General features: G+C 34.7%; 1 long non-coding RNA gene across 8 annotated transcripts; it reads right to left on the reverse strand.

Moving 5' to 3' along the window:
- Window positions 1-6: 6 nt before the first annotated feature.
- LOC111391115 lies at window positions 7-7,269 on the reverse strand. Of its 8 annotated transcripts, none has more exons than XR_002702063.1 (6): window positions 7,177-7,269; window positions 5,918-6,005; window positions 4,897-5,113; window positions 4,223-4,535; window positions 407-610; window positions 7-112 (listed from the first exon to the last, which is right to left on the reverse strand). It is a non-coding gene; the product is annotated as an uncharacterized LOC111391115 (long non-coding RNA). The 8 variants fall into 8 exon arrangements; XR_002702061.1 differs by lacking the exon at window positions 7,177-7,269 and adding an exon at window positions 6,987-7,170; XR_002702065.1 differs by lacking the exon at window positions 7,177-7,269 and adding an exon at window positions 6,987-7,170 and having other exon boundaries at window positions 4,223-4,726.
- Window positions 7,270-7,871: the final 602 nt, after the last annotated feature.

Consider the following 7,871-nt stretch of genomic DNA (forward strand, 5'->3'; position numbering starts at 1 on the left):
ATGTATAGGTGGACGACAACACTCAACACTTCCTGACAAAATCGAGAAACCTTTTTCCTGTATAGTATTTGTCCCATGAGAATGTTCATGAACAACAAAAACTGGACAGTTCCTGTAAAAGAAAATATTCTAAATGATGCTCGTCTTGCCTACCATACTTTTAGTATAGTTGCTGGGTACTTAAACGTCTACATTTATTATAATACTACATATAACAGTCGTGGGCACAATTTCAACAAAGAGGTTGCATTTGTCTTGTCCAATCAACATCTCATAAAAGTTTAATGTATTTTTTTTCTCTTAAGATGACAAGTAACAAAAGGCGATTTTCAATGCTTATATGTCCACATTAATGTTTCAAGCCAAGAAACTTGCATAGAATATCTTGTCAGAAGAAAATAACTACCTTTTGGAACCCAACTAGGGCAGGCTTGAAAACTCTCATTTGTTTCTCTGAAGGAAGAGACGAAAATATTGGAAAGGTCAAAAGCTTTCGTTTGCATCCGGATAATTGTGGAAGACACTCATGTACAAGCCTCTCCACAGATTCTATTTCTTCTTGGCCAGTCAAGAACACAAGTATATCGCCAGGACCTTCCTCCAAATGTATCTGAAAGACAAATACAACAAACATAAGGTTGAAACAAAGCCAATCAAAGAGACCAACCATGATAGACAAGAGTTGCAAGAAAATTGTGGGAACGATTCAAAAATCCTCAACGAGAAAATACTTCAGTGCACAAAAAAATAAAAAACTGCTGAGCGTGATTTTGAAGAAAAATTGAGACCACCACCATCATATGGGAGAATAACAATATTTTGAAGCTAAACTAAAATTTACATGAAAATGCGAGATATTGGAAAGAAAAAGTAAAAAATGCACAATACACTGAATATCTCTTACATATGGGAGGAGGGGAGGAAAGTAGGAATTTACTCTAGTTCCAAAAAAACTTCTCTTGCAATTAACTTGAACTAATTGGAAAACTACAATAATGAATCAAAATGTAGAAGAATAAAAAATTTTAAATTATCAATTATCTGAAGAAACAAAAATATGTGTTACTATGATTTGATGATAACAATGGGCAAAAAAGAGACCATCACATGCTTTAAATTAAATCAGATAAAAAGTTCAAAACAATGCAATCGGAGAGGGAAATACATGCAATCTATAATCCAATTAATCTGATTATTAAATATTCCCTTCTAGGTTGTATTTACTTTCAATCTTTTCTCTAGGTGAGCTAAGAAATAAAATTTTATGAATTCTCAATATTGTTACCCTTTTAAATCCCTCCAAAAGCCCTTTAAAATAAAATATAAATACAATCCTATGGTTAAAGAAAGTAAATATAACAATAAAAATAAAAAATAAAGTTTGCTAATTTTTACGTTTAGCTTTGTGTTAACTCTAGTACATTATTTCAGAAACAAAAGGTCTATGTAGGAAACCAATATACAAAAGATTACTCAATTTGAAGTTCTATGGAAATATAGCCACTGCTCCATTCTGTAATTCGACTCAGTCTAAAAGATCAAACTTAGCAAAACTGTCGCGTTCGTTTAAATGTTTCCAAAAGTCATATTAGATAAGTTTTATGTTATGCATGTGGCTCGTATAGAATGGAACACAAGTCCTGGATCAAATGGGCCGATGCTGGAGCGAAGTGTATCGAACAGAACAAAGCGATGGCATCGGCCTTGTGTGGGTTTAATTCACTATTTGATTGTTAGGGATGATGAATGGGTTGGGGGTGCAGGGGCAACGCCCCCGCGATACGGTACAGGGGTGTTTCTTGTACAGGCTTGAAGTCTTATTTGGGCCGAGGTTAGGATTAGTATAAATAATATGTTATAACCCTATTTTTCACTACTGAATAAAATAATCTCCATTTCGCTCTCGTGAACGTAGGTACATCGCCGAACGACATAAAAATTCTTGTGTTGATTTTCTTTTCATCTCTTTAATGTTGCGCATAAAATCTAACAATTTAATATGCAATCAAGACACAAATAAGAGTAAAAACCTGAAATATGGTGATCAAAGTTGCATCCACATAATCAGTCTCAGGTTTACGAGTATAGAGTATATCAACAGGATCTTGCCACCCTGCACGTGCACAGCTCTTGCACCACCAAAGTACTCAGGAAAACCCGTGCATCCAGACTGGCAGACATAATAATAATCTTCAGTGGAGATAATTTCTTGCCTCGGCACTGCTCCCTGATACTGGCAACTTCGAGACCATGGTGTTTTTCCAACATCATGCCATTGTTGGCATCTTTATGATCAATATTTACTGCGTCCCTGACATGTTGAGACCTCGTCTTTTGTACAGTCTTCAACAAGCCAAGCAATACATCAGTGTGGACGGTTCTCTCATAAGCCTCACCAACGATAATAACAGAATACTAGGAGAGATACAGATCCAGTAATGCTTCCCAGTAAACATATTGAGACATAATTTGTTAGTTGATTAAAGGATACTCTTTTAAGGACACTTAGCTCCAATCAGTAACATGTAGTATTGCTGAATGAATAACAATATTTTAAAATAGACTGTTAGCACATGCTCTATACATCCAATTTACATCTGCAAATGTAAATTCAAAGACATAAAAAACTACCAATACTTTCAACTTTTTAGCTAATAAAGTCTGAATAAAAAGAAAAAAACATAAAAACACAAATAATTTCCACCTGAATAGCAATCCGTCTGTCATGTATTTGATCCTTGTTGAGCTGGAAGTCACATCCTCAAATCTAATGGCATATCCAACTACTTGGACCATTGAAACTCCACATTCTTCAGCGACCCGTTTTACAACAGTTACAGCAGCAACACGTCTAGGCCGAGTTATCCCAATGATCCCACCATTGCAGCAAAACCGACCATTATTAAGATACTGGGGCAATTCTGAAATGATGTTCATATTTTCACATATAAGTTCGAGATGAAGAATAAACATCAAAAGTGAAGTAATTTGATCATGAGTCAAGCAAAGTCGTAATAAAGAGAATTAAGTCCTAAAGTCTAAGTATTGAGTCAACATTAATCTGAAAACAAACTACATACATGTATGTAGTCTACATGGTTGCAGAAATTATTAAGGGGTCTCAAATCTATTCCTGACATGAGCTTACTTAAAAGATAAAACAGAACACGAGAAACTGTTTTCTTGCCCAGCATTCCAATATCTAGTTCCAGCCCATTTCATTCTTTTGGGGGAAATTTAAGGGAATGCAATGGATTCTGGGCGGGAAGAAGCAAAATGGGCAAAAAAGAGACCATCACATGCTTTAAATTAAATCAGATAAAAAGTTCAAAACAATGCAATCGGAGAGGGAAATACATGCAATCTATAATCCAATTAATCTGATTATTAAATATTCCCTTCTAGGTTGTATTTACTTTCAATCTTTTCTCTAGGTGAGCTAAGAAATAAAATTTTATGAATTCTCAATATTGTTACCCTTTTAAATCCCTCCAAAAGCCCTTTAAAATAAAATATAAATACAATCCTATGGTTAAAGAAAGTAAATATAACAATAAAAATAAAAAATAAAGTTTGCTAATTTTTACGTTTAGCTTTGTGTTAACTCTAGTACATTATTTCAGAAACAAAAGGTCTATGTAGGAAACCAATATACAAAAGATTACTCAATTTGAAGTTCTATGGAAATATAGCCACTGCTCCATTCTGTAATTCGACTCAGTCTAAAAGATCAAACTTAGCAAAACTGTCGCGTTCGTTTAAATGTTTCCAAAAGTCATATTAGATAAGTTTTATGTTATGCATGTGGCTCGTATAGAATGGAACACAAGTCCTGGATCAAATGGGCCGATGCTGGAGCGAAGTGTATCGAACAGAACAAAGCGATGGCATCGGCCTTGTGTGGGTTTAATTCACTATTTGATTGTTAGGGATGATGAATGGGTTGGGGGTGCAGGGGCAACGCCCCCGCGATACGGTACAGGGGTATTTCTTGTACAGGCTTGAAGTCTTATTTGGGCCGAGGTTAGGATTAGTATAAATAATATGTTATAACCCTATTTTTCACTACTGAATAAAATAATCTCCGTCTCGCTCTCGTGAACGTAGGTACATCGCCGAACGACATAAAAATTCTTGTGTTGATTTTCTTTTCATCTCTTTAATGTTGCGCATAAAATCTAACAATTTAATATGCAATCAAGACACAAATAAGAGTAAAAACCTGAAATATGGTGATCAAAGTTGCATCCACATAATCAGTCTCAGGTTTACGAGTATAGAGTATATCAACAGGATCTTGCCACCCTGCACGTGCACAGCTCTTGCACCACCAAAGTACTCAGGAAAACCCGTGCATCCAGACTGGCAGACATAATAATAATCTTCAGTGGAGATAATTTCTTGCCTCAGCACTGCTCCCTGATACTGGCAACTTCGAGACCATGGTGTTTTTCCAACATCATGCCATTGTTGGCATCTTTATGATCAATATTTACTGCGTCCCTGACATGTTGAGACCTCGTCTTTTGTACAGTCTTCAACAAGCCAAGCAATACATCAGTGTGGACGGTTCTCTCATAAGCCTCACCAACGATAATAACAGAATACTAGGAGAGATACAGATCCAGTAATGCTTCCCAGTAAACATATTGAGACATAATTTGTTAGTTGATTAAAGGATACTCTTTTAAGGACACTTAGCTCCAATCAGTAACATGTAGTATTGCTGAATGAATAACAATATTTTAAAATAGACTGTTAGCACATGCTCTATACATCCAATTTACATCTGCAAATGTAAATTCAAAGACATAAAAAACTACCAATACTTTCAACTTTTTAGCTAATAAAGTCTGAATAAAAAGAAAAAAACATAAAAACACAAATAATTTCCACCTGAATAGCAATCCGTCTGTCATGTATTTGATCCTTGTTGAGCTGGAAGTCACATCCTCAAATCTAATGGCATATCCAACTACTTGGACCATTGAAACTCCACATTCTTCAGCGACCCGTTTTACAACAGTTACAGCAGCAACACGTCTAGGCCGAGTTATCCCAATGATCCCACCATTGCAGCAAAACCGACCATTATTAAGATACTGGGGCAATTCTGAAATGATGTTCATATTTTCACATATAAGTTCGAGATGAAGAATAAACATCAAAAGTGAAGTAATTTGATCATGAGTCAAGCAAAGTCGTAATAAAGAGAATTAAGTCCTAAAGTCTAAGTATTGAGTCAACATTAATCTGAAAACAAACTACATACATGTATGTAGTCTACATGGTTGCAGAAATTATTAAGGGGTCTCAAATCTATTCCTGACATGAGCTTACTTAAAAGATAAAACAGAACACGAGAAACTGTTTTCTTGCCCAGCATTCCAATATCTAGTTCCAGCCCATTTCATTCTTTTGGGGGAAATTTAAGGGAATGCAATGGATTCTGGGCGGGAAGAAGCAAGGCATAAACCAAGACTAATTTGAAGATAGATTATGGATCATAACAACATTCTAATATTTCCCTCTTCTAATTCCTATACTTTGCTCCTCACACTCCTTTTGTGATGATAATTTTTACAAATCTTCCAATCGTGGTCTGTAGTCCTTATATCACGGTATCATACATATGGTTCAATTATGGTAAAAGTTTTTAACACTTTTCTTTCACTTTTTTGATAACTAAAAGTGATATTATAAGAAACTTTGGAGTGCACATCCAATCTACATCTATCTGTCTATCAGTAAAAAGTAATAAACTTTTCACCAAATGAATCAAATTGTTGAGCACTACTATATCCAGGAAATTGGTACACAACTTACTATGAAAGACAATCTAGACTGAAGTAGATATTGGACTTCAACCATAGAGACCTAAAATTTCAGCTAGATCTTAAAGGCTTAAAATACTTACATGTCGTCTTTCCGCTGCCTGTTTCACCAACAATTATTAGTGTGTCATTATTCCTTACCTCCTCCAAAAACCAAAAGTACTTTTTCAACTGGAAATATGTAAATATTTAAATAAGAGACAAGTCAGCATGGAAATCACAAAGTGAAGACAATATCAAAATGAAATGACGGAAGCAAAAAAAATGATAATCCTGTAGTTCTATATTTGTATAATTGTCAAGTCAACTTAAATTTCAAAAATAAAAAACATAATGCTTCTGAACAACCTTTTAGATTCTTAAACAATAAAACCCAATGTGATGACAATAAACTCAAAAAATTCGAATTGCAACTGTGTTAGATGGATGTTCAAATAATGCAAGTCAACCTGCAGTGGCACTCTTCTTAAAAAACGAGATTACAAATATATAAAAGCAATATACATGAAACATAATAACTAGAAAGAAACTTCCTAGAACTGTCTTTTCATAAATAAAAATAACAAATATAATGCTTAAACCTTGATAGGTGCAGATTTGATGAGGATAAAACTATTTACGTCTAGAAAAGATCAATGATCCCCTAGCTGCCTTTTCTTTTATCATAAGAGAAGGGACATTCTGGATTCTATGCCTCCAACTCATTGTGCCTCATTCTAAGCTGCCTTCTATTATCCAGACATGTATCTCATAATTCTTAACATTGACTCTACAAAGCTTCCATACCCGCCAAATATAAGATAACTGTCGAATTACTTCCCATATATTGTATTTTCTGAATCGCATTACTTCCAGATGATTTATTAATTTTTTTTCCCGTCCTTTCAGCACAGACAAAACCAACTTTTTGACCCTAAGAGTTCTTACCTTAATAGGAGAAAATTCAAAAGAGCAAACTTGTTCAAGATCTTTTTGATTGACAACACGCAAAATTTTCTATTTTTTGTTAATTATTTTCAACCATTATCAATCTTCAACCCAATCGGCCAATATAATTCAAATATAAAGCTCCAGTAACCATCCAAATAATGGTTGAAACTCCGTCCAAAAATTAAAAACAAAAGGCAAAACAATATGAGTACAGCTCGGAACCTTATAGCCAGACAGTAAAATCAACAACATTGTTGCAAGCAAAAAAGGCAAAAGAACAATTAAATTGGCAGGGCTTTTCTGTGCTGTTCAATATTTTGCCCCTGCAAAGTTTGTTCCTTCCCAGTAAAACGCAGAAAATAAGAACAAAGTATTGATGTATACAAAACTTCAGTGCTCTATTGAAACGGACCTGGCAAAGTACTGTTCTGTAGGTGTTGGGCATGTTTGCTAAGTGAAGTCCAGATCCCTAAGCTATGATCAAAAATCCACACCGTTTTAACTTTATGGGCTATAAGGACAGGATTGAAAAATTAAAGGAAAAATAACGCAAAATCATACTTATAAACTTTATATTTCAAAACTAGGGTGATTAGGTTTAATTTTCTAAAATCAGGTGTTAATTATTTATTTTAAAATTAATAATAATTATAAACTAATTGTTCATTTACGTGATGAAATATGGACCCTCTATATCTGAATCACACAATTTTCATATTACTTCTGCACGTAATCACTGATCATTCAACCCACGTCCTTCGCGTTTTACCATAAACCGTCTTTCTCTCTCTCTCTCTACAATGCAGTGCAAAAACCACGTTCTTCTCTCTCTTCTTCTCTCTATCTCTACCGAGAATACGGCAACGACGTTGCTCTCTCTCTCTCTCTCTCTCTCTCTCACTAATACAGTAAAGTAACCTCCCACTCCGTTTCTCCACTACTACGAACCGCACAATAGTTTATTAAATTTTAGTTTCAACAATAGTTGTGTTTGGAATGGCAAAAACTCGTAGTGTTGGTGCGAAAATGATGGAGAAGGATAAAGAAAAGAGGAAATATGTTGAAAGAGATTCTTCTTCAGCAAAGAGAGTTAAAATGTCATCCTCT

The sequence above is a fragment of the Olea europaea genome, unplaced genomic scaffold (genome assembly GCF_002742605.1).
Source record: "Olea europaea var. sylvestris unplaced genomic scaffold, O_europaea_v1 scaffold7533, whole genome shotgun sequence".
Lineage (NCBI taxonomy): Eukaryota > Viridiplantae > Streptophyta > Magnoliopsida > Lamiales > Oleaceae > Olea > Olea europaea.